Source organism: Scophthalmus maximus, chromosome 7, assembly GCF_022379125.1.
Source record: "Scophthalmus maximus strain ysfricsl-2021 chromosome 7, ASM2237912v1, whole genome shotgun sequence".
NCBI classification, from domain to species: Eukaryota; Metazoa; Chordata; class Actinopteri; order Pleuronectiformes; family Scophthalmidae; genus Scophthalmus; species Scophthalmus maximus.
In genome coordinates, this window is record NC_061521.1 from 15,346,073 (window position 1) to 15,367,414 (window position 21,342).

Sequence of the window (21,342 nt, forward strand, 5' to 3'; positions counted from 1 at the left end):
GTTATATTTTATTATCATATCATATCACAATCATTGAATTCCCCTTGTATACAAATGATGTATGGATGAATATTAAACAATTCACATATAAAAATGGATTTTCAAACTATTACCACAAAGTGGAATCTCTGTGGAACAGACTGCAGCGCCACAAGCCCAGTTGTTTAATAAGTAAGTGATGGCTTTATTCAGCTGTCGTGTCATGTGAACCAGCATGCAGACCAGCATGTGGCCCATGTTGCCTCATGTTAGATGTGTAGTTAGATCGGCTACTTGCACTTCAAAAAACGAGGGGCAAGGCAAATACCAATCAGCCAGGAATTTTCTTCAACAACCAGACAAACCGTTCTCCTTTAATCTTAATCAATTAGACACCCATGAAGTGCAAACAAACCACAAACCTTTCAGTGTACACAATACAGTGTGAAGAATCTGCGAGTTACAAGCTACACCCCCTTTCCAACAAAGCTGCTGGGACGAGTCCTCTAAAAACCTTCAAATTACCCAGATCATATTTGTGCCATTGACTTACAGTGTAATAAAGAGGATGTCTTTGCTAAGATGCCCACTGGAATCCAGAACCGTTAGCTTAATATCCACTGGGATCCACTGAGGTGAGTGTAGCCTTTCACATACAATACTCAGTCCTGCAAAGTGATACGTCTTTGCTTGATGTTAATGGTTTGTAACATCCCAGGATAGCAAAATTTATCTCGGGCAAACCTGGCCTAATGATATTTCCCTCGCCAAAGTTGACAGAGAGAAAAGCCATTATTGAATTTTTACATGTGCATTCAGGGAGCCATGTATCAAATTCTACTACTATCTGCACAGCAGACCACCTGAGGCTTTTTTAAGGGGGTTGGGTTTGGGGGTGGGGATAACTCATTTTACCTAGTTTTCCAGTAGCTGTTTTTAAATGAATATTGACAACAACAGTTTGAAAATCCCAAAAGAATAAAAGACAATTTTGTTGTTGAAGCCAAATCATGAATTTATAGAACTTTTATACTATTTTATACTATATACTACTATGCAGACTCCATTACTGATCAGGAATGAGGATTTGTTCACAATTTCATATATTAAGCCTAAACTAAGGTCTTTTTTGTGCAATCGTCCAGTATCTTCGGACATTATTGTCCTACACTAGCTCATCTTTCACAGCCTGTTTGAGACTGGAAAGTTACACCTTTATTCTGCCTCACTGTTCTGTGTAAAAGGTACGACCACAGAATTGTTGTTCTGGCAATTATCTGGCAGCGGAGATAGGCACAGTGCCGGATCAACATCGGTGTAAAAGGGATAGGCGCTGATGTTTTTGTGCTACACGTCACGCCTCTGATTCCAGATCACTGGCATTCTAACTACAATCTGACACAGCCACAGTAATATGACAGTTTTGTTTGGCGTAAACAAGCAAAGCCAGCATTATAAGACACCTGGTGACAATATAACAGGACCTTTGTTTAAAAGAAGTAACTGATACAACAGTAATCACTATGAACACTCGCAAACACCTGCTTCTCTTTTGGGTAGTTAGTACGTATGTACAAAAGATGGTAGTGCATTAAAATACTAAATACTCATTCATTTGGGAAGCATTAATAGAATTATATTTAATGGTACACTATACCACATTTACTATGTAATTACATTATGTTAGCTAAGTGCACTTACATACCAATTGTTGCTCAAGACAGTGATTTAGTTTATTTTGCAATCTTTAAGTCACGGAAACTTCTTGAAACATTTTGTTGATGCAAAGACATCATCCCTCACCAGCTTCACATCTGTAAATATGAGCAGGTGTGTTTACTGGAATTGCTGAAGGAATCACTGTAAGGAACGTAACCTCCCAAGTTATCAGCTTGTATGTAAAATTAACATTATGTTGGGTGCGGTGCATACAGGTATATCACATTAAGAATTGTGTAACTGCACACTGATGACTTGACGTCTAAATGTTTTTTTTTGGTAATCTGCTGGAATGATACTGTCAATTAAAAGTATTTTCGCGCTTTTGTATGGGACCCTTACTGTTCTGATGTTAGAAAATGAAAAACTGATAAAGGCCGATGGTGTGAAGGATGATGAATGGTGAACGCTTATCTAACATTAACCATGAGGCTTCAGGTACTGCACTTTAACCATACTTCAATTTCATTATCATTGTATTCTATGAAAATTGAGAGAAAATCTCTGTTAAACTATACATTTGTTAAAACAACAAGGTTTGGGTTTGCTAACTTTGACTACTTTAGCACTAAACACATGGTACAAGTGAGGCTGATGGGAACGTCATTAGTAATTTATACTTGACATAGCAAAGTAGTGAACTCATTATTATTTTGACCTGATGATGGCGCTACATGCGAAGTCTGGGTATCACCAAACTCATTAGGATTCTGGTCCTCTGTGGAACATGAATGTCTATAGAAAATTTCATGGCAATCCATCAAATAGCTGTCATGATATTTCATTCTGGACCAAAGCAGTGGATCGACTGACCAACCAACAGCCCAACATCGGCATCCCTAGAGCCATGCCGCTAGCAGGCTAAAAAAATTGTGTCCACATGGCCACATTTGGGCTATTTGCCGTTTTGGCACATTTGATAGCGAAAATCTGGCGTAAATAACACAGACAGACAGAACAATCACATTTCTATACCTTTCTATATCTTCAAATAGTGGAGTTTGTGGAGAGCAACTGCCCAAGCAAAAGCACAATAGTCACAGTAGCTTCTGCAGTCTTTGTGTTTTGTATCTACTGTAGTGTTAGATTTGTGCTTATTGAGATGGCTGATAACTGATGGTACAGATTTTCTGTGCAGTTTTAATACAACTTCAATACTGCAATTTGATCAGAACTTTCAAAATTTTCAATTTTTTAACCTTCCAACCAATGAACATCAATTACACTTAAACACAATCAGCTTTATCTTTGAGCGTATTGTTAATCTGCTTTTTTATGATTCAAAAAGCAGAGTTTGTATTTGTTCTGTTTATGTTGACATTTAAAACGAAAGAACAAAATTACATTCTCAAGTGTAATTTGATTAATGGGGCCAGCTGGAAACGAGATGTGAGGGGCATCTGAGAGCAGTGGTACAGACAGGGGTATCTCACAGACGTGAGGCAGACCAGTATAAGGCTGTTGTCATAGTTATATTTGACAGCAGTTGTTGATAGTGGACTACAATATGAGAGAGCCGTGGGTGCTGCCGGGGCACATGAGAGCAGCTGTAGTATTTATTTACTGACCAACAGCCTGAACTGTACATACATTTCACTGCTAGCTCACAGCTACACTTCTAACTTCTAACTCTCTGCTCCAGTCACCAGCCTCACCATCGCACACACACTCTTGCCCTTTGTCGGCTGCTCGCTAACCACACAACTTACACACTGTACTATCTGCACTACCTGTGTAACACAATATTTTTTTCGGATCTTACATTTTCTAATGAGTACAGTTTCCACACTGTGTATAATAATGTGCGCAAGATACCTGATCTGTGAACAGTGCAAGTGGAGTCAGCTTGAAAGCACACAGGTCTTTAGCTAACTAAAGTCAGTTGGCCTACTAGTGAGAGATCCCAGGTTTGATCCTCAATGGGCAAAACTCCAAAACAAGCTGCTCTGCCCTCCAATTGACAAGCCCCAGACCCAGAGAGCAAAAGACAAATGCAAACAGGCAACATCAGACATTTTTGAGACAGAACGCTGTTCTGAGATCAGATGTAATGAGAGATATCGCTCCTTCTCAAATAAGCCTATAGTCTAATTGATGTATTTTTCAGCAACAAGTCCTCCAACTAATATGACGAACTCTGTCATCCGTCGACATCTTCAATGACCCAGATATTTCTGAGTTGGTGGAGACCAAAATGGAAACACGACTCAAACGAGCTAACGATGTTGCAAGTAAGTATCTATCTAAGTAGACAAATATTTGTTAACACATCCATTGTAAAGTTTTATTCCGCCTATAGCTGCTGTTTGCAGCTTAATCTGTTAACTATCAAACAGGCTAAAATCCTTGATCTTCAGGGTATAATATCAAAAAGCTGCATTTGCAAATACGTAGCTTATTAAAAAAAACAAAACTTCTTTTTACTTTTTGAATCCATTCTTTAGAACTTTGCACTACTGGACTATTCAGGCCAACGCAAATACATATAGAGATATAATCATACGTGCAGAAATCAGCTGTTATTTTCTGTTAAGATCTACAAGAAAAAATAGTTGAAACAGAATAATTTTACAGAATAAAATGTCTTTCTTTTGCAGGGCTACTAATCATTTGCATTATGTTTTGCTTAGGGATTGGGGCACAGGCAAAAAAAAAATTCTTTGCCTTTGAGGTGCTGTATGAAAATGCATATGTCTCTTGTACATTACAAAAGAACCACTTAGCCCCAGTAGCTTATTGGTCTTATTAAGGTCTTAACTGGTGTGATAAGATGCAACATCCAGGTGGTCATTAAATAAAATCTCTTATCAGGTGCTCACTTGTGGAGGAATTAAACAGTAGTTTGGTGAAGAACATTTTCACCTCAGAGTTTAATTAATATTAAAGGAGTGGCAAAACAATAGCCCCACTGCATTTGAAATCTTAACCCCAGGTGCCCTCATTTGGAGTTCCTAGCATATCTCCACGCTGCACAAGTCTAATCTATGGCCTGTCAGCGTGACCAGGTGAAAAGTGGCGTTAATTCTATATTGGAGCTGGGCATGTGTTGAGAGCGGCAGAGACAGGTAGAGCACGCCATGGGATTTTGCGTGTGACCTGACAGGGATTGGCAGGCAGGGTGTTAATTGGATAGGTGCGCCAGCCCATTTGTGTTGGCTATCCCATCGCAGGAAGACATTGTACCTAGTTCTTGACTCCCAAGACAAGCTGCTGCGCTCTTCTCAGACATGCTCTGAATATAGCCAGAGAAATTATTTGTTTCCCAACAGCCACGTGACTTTCCCCAGACACAAAGACAGGGGGATGGGAAAGACAATACATCACTAGAATAGAGGACTGGTTAGAATTCAGTGTGTGTGCAATTAATTCAAGGAAATATTATATGAAATCATAAAATGAGTTGTGGCAGCAGGAAACAAGTTTGTTCATAAGTTGGGAACTAAATAGAAAGTATTTTTGTGAAAAAAAACAAGGCACTGGTCGTTACTGTGGAGTAACCGGCTTTAGGTAAACCAAGATACCTTTTGTTTCTTATTCATTCTGTTGGATGATTGTTATTTTGTGAGAATGAGTTGATTAATCTTTGTGTGATGTAAATAAATCAGAGCTTGACAATTTGTCACCATTCATGATGAATATATGTGAACAGAGCAATGAAGACGCTGTGACAATGTTTCTGGTTATGAGTGTTAAGCTGAAGCTTGACTCCGACACGTTTGCCATAATTTCCTGCTGAAGCTGATTTTGCACTGTTCTTGAATATAACCGACTAACTGACTGGCCCTGTTGTTTGCAGTGCACTGTGAAACTACTGCAGAATATCCAATTGTGCCCCAGACAACTTTAAATCTCTGTTCTGATGATCTACTTTTATTTTCACATAGTATAAAAAAATACATTATATCTTTTGTGAGAGTGATGTAAAAAAGGAAAAAGATCTCCATGTTTCTTCACACCTGTCAGCCATTTTTGGAAAACTCTTTTGTTAAACTAAAAAGTTTAGATTTTTCTGTCCGACTAAGAAAACACAAGTGTGATGAAATTGCCTCAGTTTTGCCTTGCACAGCGGCTACAAACAATTTCCTCTCTCTGCTGGCCGATGAGCAAACATGGTTGAAATTATAAACACTTCCGAGTTATCACTGTCAATAGCCATTGATTGCGTTTGTTAACTATGATTAATATTGACTGATATTTCCTACATTGCTATGAAAATATGTCAAAATAAATACTACAAATGTTGGTTAAATTGAATTAAAGAGCTTAAATTTGTATATTTTAGCATTGCTTTTAAGCTAGCATGTCTCCTCATGAATGTGTTGCATAATGAATATTATCTACGCAAAGTTTTATCCAAATTTTGAAGATATTCCTTGCCCTCTAAAATCAGTTTCGAAAATAGTTGTCATGAATTTGTGTTGACGAAAGAACGGATCGAAAAGTGGGACTGCTTTCTGATTGATTGACAATATTAAAAAAGAAATTGGGGCAAAGTCAGTGAATCCAATGATCAACCTCAACTAATGATATTACAAAGATCATTAACAAAATACATCTCCCCATTGCTAATAGACTTAGATAGGTTGAAGTGACTGACTTTGAGATCTACGGTTCCTCAGTAGAGCCTGTTCTCTTCCGGCCAGTTTGACCGTAGCTGGGAGGTTTGTTGTGTGCTTATGTTCTCAGTTAGATATCAGCTATTGAGAAATTGTGAGAAGAATATGGATTTTCCAAAAGTATAGATAGTTTTTCTGTATGTTAGAACAGTAGTAGATGATGAAGTAATGCAACTAATAAACACATTAAGAACTTAGGAATAAATTACAGCTCACACTTAAAATGTCTAAACAGCTGCAGAGTGAAAGACGGGTAAAGAATGTTTTGAATACCAGAAAACTGTAAATCTGCGTCGCAATTTCGCTTCCTGTGTACAAATACACAATTGTACATTGCTATGCCACATGAACTAGTGATGACTGCTTTTATTTGAATATGAATGCTCTTTTAAAAACAGCAAAGGCTACACACAACCTTCAATTTAACCTTAGCCATTGTGCTGGAAGCAGACTAGCCTTTCTATTGTTGAAGATGCTGCATCTTTCTTTTTTTTTTTAATAAGCAAAAGGATTAATTTAAAACCCCATGCAAGCCAAATGAAACAGGGATTTTTGGATGCATTCATACAAAATGTGTCTGGAAAAGATAATTCCACTTAATGGAAGCATTTAAAGAAGTTGACTGATGCCTCCACTGCAACTTGGATTATATCATGTGTATTTTTTTCCCCTTTTTGCTGTCATAATCTTAAAATGGGGGAAAACTCACCATGAATGTTTACCACTATTTCTGCATTTACTACTGAGTAATTTTATAGATGCAGTGCGTATTTCTACACTATATGAAAACCAAAGTTTATCATTCGTCTCCCTCATATCATTTTCATTACTATTAATAATATTTCTTTGTTATTCAGCCATATTTGTCACCTTTTGCTTTCTATTTCCTGTCTCTATATAGATTGGACTCAACCGGAGTTAGGGGCTGGAGTGAGCTGTCAGATTTGCGGGTGATATCTCAATTAAGCAAAATAGGAAAATCTATTGTTTATGGGGGTGTGAGAGGGTATTTCTAAGCCGCAGGCTTTAAAAACGGGAACAAGAATGTGTTCGGTCAGCTTGAACAGCACAGGAGGATTTTGGGGAGGACTCCTCCTTTGTGACAAATGCAGCATAGACATAATGAATTATATTATAATTACAAAGCACAGTCTGTAGAAGTGGACAATATAGATATTTGGCCAGGGGGTGGAGTGTGCTGCTCCATAGAGACCGGACCACTCCAGACTGCATTTCTATTCAGATCACTTTAACTCAGACAAATCTCAATATGAATGAATGGGGCTTTGTCCAGAAAATAAAAACATTTGAACAAGGACGCCTCATCTTCTCATACGCGGGGTACACACAAGCAATGTTACACACGTCAGAAAAAGATCGTGAAGCGGCCAAAATTTTATTTTATTTTTCTTTGACTTTGTGGAAAAAATTGCTCACTGTGTATTTAGTTATGAATAATCCAAAATTAACAGACAAACACAAACATGTAATAATAAATAAATATTTGTATGCAGAGAACATGTCACAGCAGAGAACACACTGGTCTGTGTGGACGAGCGTGCTGTGTGTGCTGATGGCGGAGGTACTGTATATTGAGGCAAGAACGGGCAAAGCAGAGCGAGCAGAGGAGCAGAGGGGAGGGAAGCTGGCAGTGACTGAGAAGATGAGGATTTGACGGCAAGGTGACAAAGAGTTCAAACAAAATGAGGCTTGTAGATTAGCTGCACTCCCCTCAGTGACAGGTGTCATCTCTTGGGGCAGTCTGTCACTCTGCCTGCTGCCACTCTTTATATAATATGAGGAGAGAGAGGAGGAGAGGCAGGGCCACTTGCACTTCACGAGGCACGGCCTCGCCTGCTCTACCTGCCAGCAACCCAGATTAAAGCCTAAGTGGCAGAGGATGAGCGGAATGACCAGAAGTCGAGCTAATGTTTATTTACCCTGCAAGTGATTTTACCCTAATGGTTTCATAACAGTCAGAAACTTCTCAGCTGAAGTCAACGCAGAATCAAGGACATTATCTTTTGATAGAGAAACCCTAATGTCCATAATTACTCTTTGACAGCTTGAGGGCAGGCTATTCAAGCAATCTATATTGCTTTACATCTTTAATCTGTGCCTTATTAATCAATCACTTTTCCAATATCTATTACTGGAGGTATTAGGCCATAATAGGGAATGTAGCAAAACCAGCGAGTGGGGCTTTTTTGGGGGGTGGATTTTAATATATATAACGCATCAATGTTATAAAAGGCCTTCATGTGTCAGGTATTTATTTATCTGACCAAGAACAGTTAATCCCACCCCGGTATTTTATCCATAAACTGCTTCTCAATGAAAATGTTTAAAAGATAGCATGATATACAGCAAATGCCAATATTCACATGAAATGTGGTGAAATTCCCCACTTTCAATTTCTACAAATATTGTTGTGTCTAAATAAAACAACCTTGCCAAAAAGAATCAACATACATACAAATCGGTAAAGCGAAATACCAATAACTATTTACAACACAGAGGGGTAGGGAGAGAGAGAGAGAGAGAGAGAGAGAGAGAGAGAGAGAGAGAGAGAGATGGAGAGGGAGAGAGAAAGAGAGAGAGCGAGAGAGTTGTTCTTAAATACAGAGTCGTGAGTTTTGCCCGGACCCTTAACAAGTCTTTGATACATGACGGTATTAACTAAAGCTTGGAGGGAGCCAGCTCACATCATCCTGGTGACATGCAGGCTGAGACCTGCTGCTCTCTGCCCAGGACTCCAGCCATCTGCTCCACAGATTGCACTAGAAAACCACACAGCGAGCATCACCGCCACCCCTCTGGGTGAGAGAGTCACCAGAGGGTCAGCCACTTCTTCACGACTTCCCCCCCTTATACGTTGTGACTGCTTTTACTTGTTTATGTTGATTCAGGTCAGCGAGCGACCAAATAAAACAATCTCATAATCTGCACCGAGTGACAAAGTGAGAATTCACAGTGTGTCTTCACAGGCAGCGGGAGAGACTTCACAAAGAGAAGGGAATGAGAAATTAGGGGGGGGGGGGGGACGACGACGACGACATGAGAAGTATTTTTGTTTGTTTTTGACAGATGAGGGATGCCCCCTATTGACTTTGTCAGCGAAGCTCGAAACAGGGGTAGAGAGATTAAAACCAGAGTGCGATGGTTGATTGCAAATTGTGAAGAGAGAAAGCCTGAGTGCCAGCATCCTCAGTCACACCCACAATAGTGGGAAACAGGTCCCTAAGTTTATATGGACAAAGGAATGACTTGGTTCGGAAAATTCAGATGGCCAGTATACATTAAGGTTTTAAAATATTCATTGCACAGGTTGGAAGGGATAGAGAAGGTTATGTGTGTATTTGGTGACCTCCCGAATGGGAAATTCTCTCTGAATAACAATCATGTTGGAGAGAATCAGACGTATAATGAAATGGACGATAAGTGGTATAAATGTATCGGCCTAACAATTCAAAGTGAGTCACAAAATAAAGCATTAAAATTATTAACATTATATGTTATCTTCTTTTTTTACATAGCTGATTCTCTGTTTTGCAAAAATAAATTTCCTGATAAGAAGCTTTCACTTTCACTTTCACACACACACACACACACACACACACACACACACACACACACACACACACACGTGCAGCATGATGGCATCTGTGCCCTGTGCATTGAAAAACAAGTCATATGCCTCACAGTGTGTCTCTGCTCTGTGAACCAGTGTCCGTTGGGGAAATCGACCACCCTGGGCACAGTTGTGCTGGAGTGAGTAATGAGGCAGGCTTTCCACGACGGCTGATAGAGGCTCCCATTAACAGCCACGCTTCAGGGTATTCTCCGTCTCTGTGTTGTGGAATGGAAATGAGATCTGATAGAACCATGTATAATTTGTTGTCACATCAAAGTGACACTTATTAGCTTTATTTCCTTATCATTGTTACATCTACAGTACCTCTGGGTAAATATTTCAGTGGAACAGACTGCTGGTAGCATGCTTTTGTTATGCGCCTCTAAGTATAGCAGCAGTCAGTATAACTTCCATTGATTGCAGTTCTGTAACAACTGGTTATAGGAACTTACGTCTCCTATTGATGTGTTTTTCAAATTGGAGGAAATGAACATACTTTACACCACAAATAGCCGTCCGGAAAGCTTATATCTGACGCCTCTGCTGGTTTAGAAATGGGTTAGGCATTTAATTCTTTTGGGAAAGCAAACATTGTTGTCATTTTTGTCATCCCTGTGTGTGTCATCCCTTTTCATCTCCAAGGTTGATAATCTTATTAGTAATATCTGCTTACAGTAGTAAGTTTTTGGCGCCACACTGGTTTTTGATATATATTCATCAGTCGTCGTTCTCACATAGACACCCACACACGTTTGCTCATGCACACAGACACACAAGCAAACACACACTTTTTTCCATTAATCTCACAGCTATCGTGAAGTGGATTATTTTGAATTTATCCAACAGCCCTCTTCATATCGTTGTGACTTTGAATTGGGATATTGCTGGATGGACCACTATCAGAGCAGAATTATTTTTCCAACTCCAACAGAGAACTGAGCATTGAGGGGCTATATTTTACCATTGCATCTATAGATGTGCAGCATTATAACTCATGAGTGGCACCTCATTTCACACAGCCTAATGGCTTGACACTGAGAGCACACTGGGGATCCAGACACGGGAGCTTCCCTTCCCTTTTTTTTGGTCCAGGTTTTATGAGATACAAGGATTAGGGTTGATTGAAAGTCACAGTGAGCTGCTGCACAGCACTGCACTACATATCTGTAGAAGGTTTTACATCAAACTTTTGTCATTGATAACTTAATTCCATTAATGATACACAGGCAGCCCATGTTATGCCACTTTGATTTATGTTTTCCCAAATTCTGCGAGCTCAATTTGTTGTTCCGGGGAGAAATCTGACAAGTCAAAGGGAAGTTCACATGTGGGTCTTTCTACTTCCTCCTGCAACCCCCCCGCCCCCCCCCAACAAAAAAAATAGACTGCAGCAGTCTTGAGATATTTATCTGATTTAGATAGAGAGAAGCAGCCACTGAGGAACAGTCTACTCTTCAGTGAACCCATCTTACCCGTCTGCATGTGACAGACAGTGTAGCCCTCCAGCTTAGTTGTCATACACCAGCGACAAGTCAGAGCTCGTCAGGTTGCATGATTGTATAATTGTGTTGTGACACCTTGAACCTGCCGCTGGTATATAACCATGTTAATTTTCTGATAGCACACCGTGGGCCGTTAGAATCAGAGTTATGATGGGTGTAATTTGTGCCTCCAACGGCAGAGTGAAAGGAGCGGGTCATCAGCAGGATAAATACAAATTAAAATTGATGCAGGTCTCATTTCTGCTTGACCAGTCTGTGGTGGGAGACCGCAGAGAGCTGGGGAATGCTACACTTGCCATTTATGCCATTTGCTCATTCATTTAAATCCAGAGCCCGAAGGCAGAAAATTCCAAATAAAATGCAAGTGCCCAAAGATGTGCTGCGGTTTCACAGGCGTGATAATAAACCTCAGAAGGCTGGGAATATGGGTGCTTTGATAGTTCACAAATTCATGTTCTGCCGCCATGAGAATGTTACTCACAAAGTGTCTAACCTCCGATTTCATGTCAAAGCTGTGCCCAAAAATAAAATGATGTTGCCAGAAAAAAAGGAGAGAAGTGCAGGCTGGACTTTTTTCCTACATCAGTTGGAAGATTGGACACTGGACACTTTAAATGAAAAGCTGGTGATTTGTGAAACAATGTATGAGTGATAGCTTCATTTTGATTTCAGTATTAGCTGTTGGTTGCTGTCTTTGAGTGAGTATGTGCCTGAGTGTGTAATGCCGTGTGCATGTGTGTGTGTGTGTTTGTGTGTCGTACGTCCAGCAGAACCAAAGAGGAATCCTCCTGAACTCCCGTCACAGCGTCTCTGACTGGGAGTTCAAGAGCTCTTCATTACAGCCTCTGCGCATCTGAGGGAGAGAGAAACAATGCTTAGAGCCCAGCGCACATAACCTTTCCATTCAATCAACAGTTCAAACTGTCTCCCTCTACTGCAAATCATTCTGTTTCTTGCTAGTCAAGTGCACCACTGAGTCAAAAAGCCTTTATCCCGATGGATATTAAAATATCTTTCACCGTATTGACCAATGTGTTCAATGCGATCACAAGGCGATACGGGAACTTTAATTGAAAATGGTAAACAGAACATTTTCCAGAAATGAATTACTCATTGCTGCCTGTGACATATGTACATTTATAAGAATAAGTGGTAAAACTAGACTGACAGTACAATGCCGACGTCAAACAAAGGCTCGACAGTAATGTTTTATACAAATCCACTGATATAATAATTATAATATCCCCAGTCTTTAGTGGAGGTTGATTGTTCTTGCTGTGAGCTAACACTTAATTGTAGTATGCAAATGAGAGCAATTACAAAGCTTTTAGGTGAAGAGATGACAGCTGAGGTTGGTTTTATTGGAGGCTCACCCAAACAGTTGTCATGGAGACCGCATAGAATAACGCAACTGTCAAACGGATATAATCTCGTGATATGTACAGAAGGGAGATTTTTTTGATTGCTGAACAAATTGTCAATTTGTGTTGTGCAAAGGGAAAGAGGATTCGTTTGAGTGAAAGGAGTGTTGGAATGGATTCAATTTCCAAACCCCAGCTTCATAAGAATGTAAAATATGCTCTCGTACACAGACCGAAACACTTTGAGCTTTGTGTCGTGTCAACAATTAGTAATATGTATCAAAAGGATATTTTTTTTCTTTTTCACAGTCGTCATTCAGCACGTCTGTTCATGTGAAGTCTACGTTTTGAACAAAAAGGGCCCCAACTTAACATCTGTCCTGTAAGTATTAGTTATTGGCTATTGATATATGTCAATTTTATTTATGTACATCAAGCAGACTAACTCTGTCTAAACTTAATCTAAGGCTTAATTTTTGCTCATCGTCAATAGAACCACCCAGTCACCTTTTCAAAAAGGTTGATCACTCAGAGAAATGATATTGATGATTGTCATTGTCTACAAGAGAGAGGACACCACCTTTCACATTAAAAGCATCATTGAGATTTTTCACACTACATCATTATGTTAAAATAAACCTACATCTTGCTGTCTGATGAAGTTGCATCATTTTTAAATGATACATATTTATGAAGGATTTTTATTTATTAGTCCTAAATTAAGCATTCACAGTACTATCTGTGTTTATCCCAAATTGCAGCAAATCATACAATCACAAATGCAAAACGAAAAGAAGTTGCGGTCTAAATTTTCCACAACAATTTATATTACAATTACTCTGGTGCAGCCTTTCATGAATTAAATATGAGTTGTGTCTGAGAATGAGATGTTATAGTGGTAAATGACAAGAGGCAGCCTGTAATTGAGGTGGTGGCAACATGGGCCTACTGAACTAATCCCTGACTCGGTCATGTGATGGTCTGAACACCAATGGCAGGAGTTCTTTTCACCACAAAGCCAGGGCAGCTGGGAAAATTGATTTTTCATCTGAGCTGTATTTGATAGCTTTTGAAATCAAAAATTGAAATTAACTAACCTACGCCCCATCATTACAAAAGAGCAAATTAAACTGCGCAACAGCGGTTCCTCTGAGCTCTGGAAGCCTCTGCAGGAAACAAATTTGAAGATGCAAGCTCTTCTCAGCCCATGACTGTCATGCTTTCTACCCAGTGTAACATTAAAGGCGAAAAAAGAAAAAGCTTTCTTTTAATGTAAACTAGCAGATGACTGCTATCTTTGAAATAAAATCTGGGCTAAAAGAATTATTAAATTCAAATAAACGATTTGGTTTTCTGATGTTCCTCATATGCATGTTGTTTTGTTTAAAATTAATTTTCTCCAAATATGATATTTAATTATTTAAATTCATGATGCAGAATATGAAAACATTTAATCAAGAATGCAATGTACATGAGTGAACTTTTTAAGTGCAACAATTAAACCTGATACAGCTTCAAAATGTAGCGTCTGAGTCATAGTAATTTGTGATTAAATACAGATTTATTTATTTTTTTGAAATATAATTTAAAGTTGTAGGGAAATAAATCTTCAAAGATAACATAGATTTCGTCTACTACATGTGCAAAGACCTTGAGTGAATAATTTACTATCCATTATCGGAACGATCCAAACAGCAACTTAAGGGGGAGTAAAGTATCTTTGTGAGAGTGAGTGAAAGTGGACAAGACGTGAAGCGAAACAAGGTAGCTGCTTGCATTGACAAACGACATGCCGAAACAGATGTTCCTGCAGGTGGACATGAAGATCAATAGGCGGCGGAGAGCAGCGAGATAGTTACCTGAGCTGCTGGAACTTGTAGCAGATGCTAAACAGACTGATGCCCTGGAAGGCTGATCAATGGACAGGAGGCAGATGGAGGAGAACATGGAGGAGTGCTGGGAGGCGCTGTTAGCAGAGAGGAACATAAAATAATGGGAGTCACATTTGATATGCAGATGGGCGCCTGTCCACAACGTTAACCCATCAACAAGGAAAATAATAAGCTTCAACTTTACGGGGAAACTTCAGCTCCAGCCAAAACTCCGCTCCCTCCATCAACTTCTTTGTCATGCTAATTGCTGGTGAATTTTCCCTCGTCAAAGTCAGGATCACGTAAAGCTGATTATTTGTCCCATAAATCATAATTCTAAACAGGTAGGTTAGGGCACGGGGATGACCATTATCGAGTGGGAGAAAAACAACAGATTCAGCAATTTTCCTGGGCTAAAAAACTTGCCTAATTAGCAGTGGTAAGAGGCGGTGTCAGGCTGTGATCTAACAGACTATCACCTTTACCTCCCATTAGTGAATTAAATACACACTGAAATTCCCAAAGCATCTTTTGGCCATCACCGCTGCGCATAACTAGTGTGTTATCAATCTTATTTTAGAAGAAAGCATGTGTCACAGGAAAGATTATTTGCGGAATATATTTTTTCTACAGGTATTTCACAAATATAACACCAATAAATATAATTGAGCACATCACAGAAATTATATTTAGAGTCCATGTCTTAAATTTGTTTTCAATCCGGCTATTTCAAAGGCAAACTAGGTTTGCAGTCCATAACAACTGCAACGTCTTTCTCAGTTTAAAACACCGTACACCTGCATGAGCACGCTCACTGTACACACACACACTCTCTCACGCGCACACACACACACACACAGATCTTCTGACATCCAGCATCCCAGTGGCCTTGCTGTCCGAGAAGCAACTTGAACTAGGTGATAACCTGATAGACTTTATCTTGTCGTCCCTGGGTCTCAGTGAAGCCTGAAGAAGACACTTCAACTGCACAGCATCCCCCCAGAGTCCTAACCTTCCCCTCATCTCGCCTCGCCGGGATCGGTGCCTTAGAGCTGTCAGCGGCCTGTTGCTTATTGATGTTTCTGCATGTTTTATGTCTTTCCGAGATATGACGGCCCTGACACAGTGCTGATTTCAATCAGTGTGCCCCATACCGCAGAGAGTGACAGCTTGGGAAAGCAAGAAGGACAAAAAAAAAAAAAAAGGGAGAAAGAAAGAATTGGTGGGGATGTCATTGGCTCAGATGAGCTCCGGCCTCGTCTCTAACCAGGGATTCTCCTCCCTTCTAATGAAAATGTTTCATTCACTCACATCTCATGCCTCTCTCGCCGATGAATTCAATAGAAGAAAAAAGAGAAACGAATAGTGAGGGAAAGAAATTCAGCTTTTGTCAGATTGGGGAGGCAAGAAGAGAGGATGACCCCTGAGCCAAAGGTTCTGACACTGCATCAATCCCTTTAGGGGTGAGGCCTGCTGGACGAGCTCTGGCTGAAGATTACTGCAGCACATCTGAGGGATGGCTGCTCTATCTATTTCACACATTCTATGCAGAGGAGAGCCTTGTATGCTTTGGATCCTGAGCTGCCCAGTAAATTAGGTCTGAGATCATTCCATGGAATGAGGGGAGCTATCCAAGGCAATTCAACTCCAAACCATTGACGGAGAGCTTACCGAATCCCTAAAAAAAAAAAAAGTTAAAAAAAAGTAAAGACACATCCACTCCCTCTTTCTCTTTATGATACCAACGACAATGTACCATGGGTAATCCCAATAAGGCTCTTTACTTGCAAATTCAAGTATATGCACACATGTACCGATAAGACGCTCCCACGCAGCTTTCTCACATACATGTTATTGACAAGCATATCACATCTGCTCAGCTCGCGGCGCTTTTCTCCCAATCTAAAGTAATATCTTTGATTTATTAGGTGGTGCGATGGCAGAATATGGCATCATAATAATTGTAAATTCTCATCATGTTTTCAGACCGTTTGGGGGAATGTGTGTTCAATTTTGCGTCAAAATCTGTGCTACACAGATTTTAAGTTTTTATTTTTGCTATTCTACTCAGAACAATGTAGATTTAAAGCATAAGATAATAAAATATATATTGTCAATTGATAAGCTTTATTTATTCTATATAGTCACAGAACTTCTTGGTAAATGTGTTTAATATTTGTGCTTCTAGTTTAAAAAATAAAATTAACTGTTCTTTTTCCTTACTCTGATTTCTACAGTGATACCTCTGACTTTAACTTAATCTAAACTAGACTTTAGTAAAAAAAAAAAAAAATCACCAAGATCTCATCGTCTTTTCAAGCTTGTTTTTGTCTGAATCTGATAAAGCGCAATTTATTCACTTCTGTTTTCACGGAGAGATATCAAATTAATAGATGTAGTCTGGGAGCTTTACTTTGAGTATGCAGTCATATTTCACCATCAGTTTTTTCAGAGAACAGAATTACCGCAGCTATAATGAGGTAGAAAATAAAGACTAAATTAGCTGTCATTAAATTATTTCAATTTCCTTCGCCTAATAGGAGATTGTGACAGGTGTCATAGTTGCCGTTATATTTGGCTTTGCAACATGTTACAATGGATAATTGATCCATCAAAAAACATCAAGCCACGGCAATAACTGGCTTGAGACCAGCATACTGAACATGCAGAAAATCGAATTTAACCCCATGTTGACTAAGACACTCCCTTGCTCTGTCGATCAAGCATGTCTCTCCTTGACAGCTCTGTTCGCATGTTGTTAAATAATCTAAAGGGAAAAAAAGAAACATGAAAGAAAAAGCAGCCTCAGAGGAACTGTCACAGAGAAAGGAAAATGCCATGGGGGGCGAGGAATGCCTTCAGTCAGACAGCTTTTCACATTTTAATTTCCGTCTGCGGGACTGACTCATGGTAGCGCCTGAGTGAGTGGGTCCTGGGAGTCAGGGCTTGCGCTGACCCCTGAGCATAGACAAACCCAGAGAGATGTCAGCTGAGAGCTCCTGAGGATCACCAGGCTGCCAAGCGCTTTGAAAGCTGCTGCCAATTCAGCCTAAGTTTCAGCTGAATGGTCGCTACAGAGAAGGGGAGCGACAGCAATAAAAACAGGTTGCAAAAGGAAGAGAATTTGCTTTCAAAATGTATTTGGCCTTTGACCTTGCATCCAACCCGGTGGCCTCTGTCTTTGAAGCCGAGCATATTTTTTTTGAGGGACACTGATAGAGAGGAGGGTTTTAGCGGTGGACTTGGTGCCTGTCAGTATAAATATATTAATAATCTGACAGCTTCATCTGCTTTTGAGAGCCAGACTTGACAGCTCCACAATGGCCTCCGCTGTAGTCCTTCTCGTACACGTCTAGCTTTCCTGTCTGAACAACACAGAGAGTTTATTAAGACATCACACTCCTGTGAAGTATTGATTTTACACCAGTCTCTGTCACTTACTGTATTCGCCCAAGCAGGAGCTCCAAAACCAGCTATGACAGCTGCATGTAACCTGCTGAATATGTTTGAGAGAACGGCTCAGTCTGGATAAATTTGCTTTTTATTTTGTTGTACATCTTTAATCTAATACTGCCTGGCCAAGTCCCGTAAAAAGCCCCCCCCCCCCGAAAAGGCTTTGATTTTCTTTTCTTTTTTTAAAGGTAAAATTGAAAATTTTGACAGTGACAAATAAAGGAGAAATGCATTAGAGAAGAGATTGTTGCAATTAAGTTTCTGCAGCTCAGGAGAAGGAGCGAATGCTATCTTGAACAAAGGAGGGGGATGTGCATCTGCCTGTGGAAATGCGCCCCGCCTCTCAGACAGTGGGTCTGTCCATAGAGAGACAGAGGGAGAGAGGGGTCAGAGGGAGCACAGGTAATTGAGGTGTCCCCTCCCCTCCCTTTTTTCCAGGGCTTCTCACCCCATCCTTTCACCCCCCCCCACCCTATCCACACAGCGGGCACAATTACGCTCCCCATCACCCCACCAGCTGGCCCCCGTGATCCCACACTTCTTACTAAACGCGACTCCATCGGCCCTTTCCCTCTTAACCTCTCAGCACCCGCTCCGGGGGAATGGTAAGGCTGCACACAAAACTGGGAAAAGAACTCAGACAGTTCTACTTCTTTTAACACTTTGCAAAAAGAAGAAGAAAAAAATGGAGAAGTTGAATTAAATGTAGGTTGTGCATTTAGAATTAAACTTGGTTCATGACAGGTGCATAGAGCTGACAGCTTTCTATATGTGGCTACAAACTGTAGCTCTGAAAAATGAATTATTTGCACATTACTATTGAATTTAACCGCTAATAACAGGCTGTGGATTAGATAAAATATTGTCATAATGGGTATATGTTGGCAGTGTTAAGTTAATTAATTTCACAGTTTAAATTGGTAGACATATGACACATTTAGATAGATCTGAAGAAAATTGACATCCTTTTTTCGATAAGGAATAGCCTGTCCTACATCTAGTGTGCTAACAATTTAAATAAAACTGTAATAGCTATCAACTTGTATGTTAATTGAATGGCTTGAAATAGATTTTAACACCAGAGCATCAGTCTGATCATATTTCTCAAAAATTCTCAGTGTCTCTTGATAGACAGTGTTTTCACTCCATCCCTTCACGTTAATGAGTCGGAAGGCTCTCTTGTGCGTTATTACCTGAAATAATACCATATGGTAAGATGTAAACAACATCTGCATATTCATGTCATAACTTCATCTGTTTAATTAGTTCCAGCAAAGCAGTTTACCCTCTGAGGCCCTCCCTGTCAGAGCAGTGACGGTGGAGCCGTGCCCTGCTGTCGGTCCTGACAGTCCTCCATTGTTCAGTTGACGCTCCTGCCCAGTCTGTTTAATGCCTGGTGCATCTTTACAGGGCCACGGATCAGGTGAAGTGCGTTAGGGAGCTTCCTTCACACCGACGCCAAGCCTGACAGATCCCTCTTTAGCAAAGAGACCTACCAATTATTTAAGGATATTCTATTATAAGTAAACACGGCTTGGTTAAAAGCCAAACTCTCATTAAATGACCCCATCTCTGACACGCATCAGCTATTGTACGTATACTGCAACATATACGTGCTTTTGTTGAAGTCTGCCTCTGTTTTCACTTTGGCATCCAAAAGAAGGTGATTCACACTGTTCAGGTCAATCACCTGTGTATAAAACTTGCAGATGCTGTTAATTCCCCCCCCCCAATTAAATTCAGACAAAGATTAAACCAACCCTACATACTTACTTCATGGAATACATGCGTACAGACATGTTTCATGAATAGCTTGTATTTTATATGTAACACTGCTCCACAATATTTTTACACGTTTCATTTGTTTCATCAATATTTCTGTATATGGTGTAAACCATACCAGAAATTCACTAATTCAATTGTATATGCTGTTTTTTCATTCTTTTCTTTTTTTTGGACACTTGCATTGAAAAGTTGCACATACAAAGAAAGAAAAAAAATAAAGAGAATCAGGGCAATGTGGTTTGAGAAGCTTGAGTGGGCATTTAATTAAATTCTCCTTCATCAGGCGCTCGTTTGTGCACAAGCATTAATACTTTTGACCCCATATAGCCCGAACACTAACATGCCTGAGGAAGGGAAAAGAGGAGGGAAATGAAAGAGAAAAACATGAAGGAATATCTTATTAGGGGAGTCAGGCATGTTTTGGCCCTCGTTTCTTGATGGCTGCTCTTGGTGTCGCGACCTACTGGCGTCTAGCTAATACGACAGTGTACGCCATGCCATTGTTCTCAATCAATAACTAATTATCAAAGTACTGGCTCCGACTCATATTGTCCTCTTTGCCTGGAGCCCCTTGTTGTGGACTGAAAGACAGAAAGGGGGAAGAAAGGGGAAAGGAGGGTAGCTTATGGCTGCACAGTGATGCTGCCGCCACAACATCCTCGCAAGCCTTTCAAGATACACTGTGCCGTCAGTTTGAATTACCATCCCCTACTAATTGATATGAATTAGAACAGAAGAATTATTGTTGCTGCTGTATGTCATAACGATATCCTCAAAGTAATCATGGGAGACAAAAAGAGAACAGCACAAAACACACAAGCAGACAAAATAAGAAAAGACAAATTAAGCCGACTCCTGCAAGGGACTTTGCAAACGAGGCTTTAGACAATTGGGAAAGAAAATTAGACTCCTACCAATCTGTATGTTTCATTATTTCAATCTTGTTTGCAAGTATGAACCATGATTTTAACTAAACAGAAAGAATTCTTTTCCCAGAAAGTTGTGCTTTACTTGTGAGCCATATCTTAACCATCAACAGGTTCAAGCGAAGCACTCTAATCACTGATACAATGTCCTTTTATCACCTTGTCATTGTTAGTTGGTTTTTACAAATGAGCTGACAGAAATAGAGGAACCCAGTAATTCGTAGTTGGCAACACAGGGTGGATTGTGTGCTGGTGCCTGCCTGTCTCTCCCTAATGGAGTGACGAGTCCTGTCATCGTACATGGCAACACAGTTCACTTCTCCGCAGTCCTGTTGGTGCCACTGGCACCGGAACCGGGGGCCGAGGCCCCCAGGAGCCCAGGGGGTGGCTGGTGCCCCAGTGGCAGGCAGGGGTCAGCCTAGTAAAAGTGCTGCCCCGAGGACAGCGAGTCTAATCCCCACAGCAAGAGCATGGCAGCTGGAGCGGCCCATCCGTT

General features: G+C 40.2%; 1 long non-coding RNA gene across 5 annotated transcripts in view; it reads right to left on the reverse strand.

Moving 5' to 3' along the window:
- The window catches only part of LOC118314939, a 105,932-nt gene that overhangs the window by 30,685 nt on the left and 53,905 nt on the right, over positions 1-21,342 (reverse strand). For all 5 annotated transcript variants that reach the window (XR_007031006.1, XR_007031007.1, XR_004794764.2 and 2 more), the window contains 2 exons: positions 14,671-14,777; positions 12,212-12,303 (listed from right to left, as the gene is read on the reverse strand). This is a non-coding gene — a long non-coding RNA (uncharacterized LOC118314939). The remainder of the gene's footprint in view (positions 1-12,211; positions 12,304-14,670; positions 14,778-21,342) is intronic.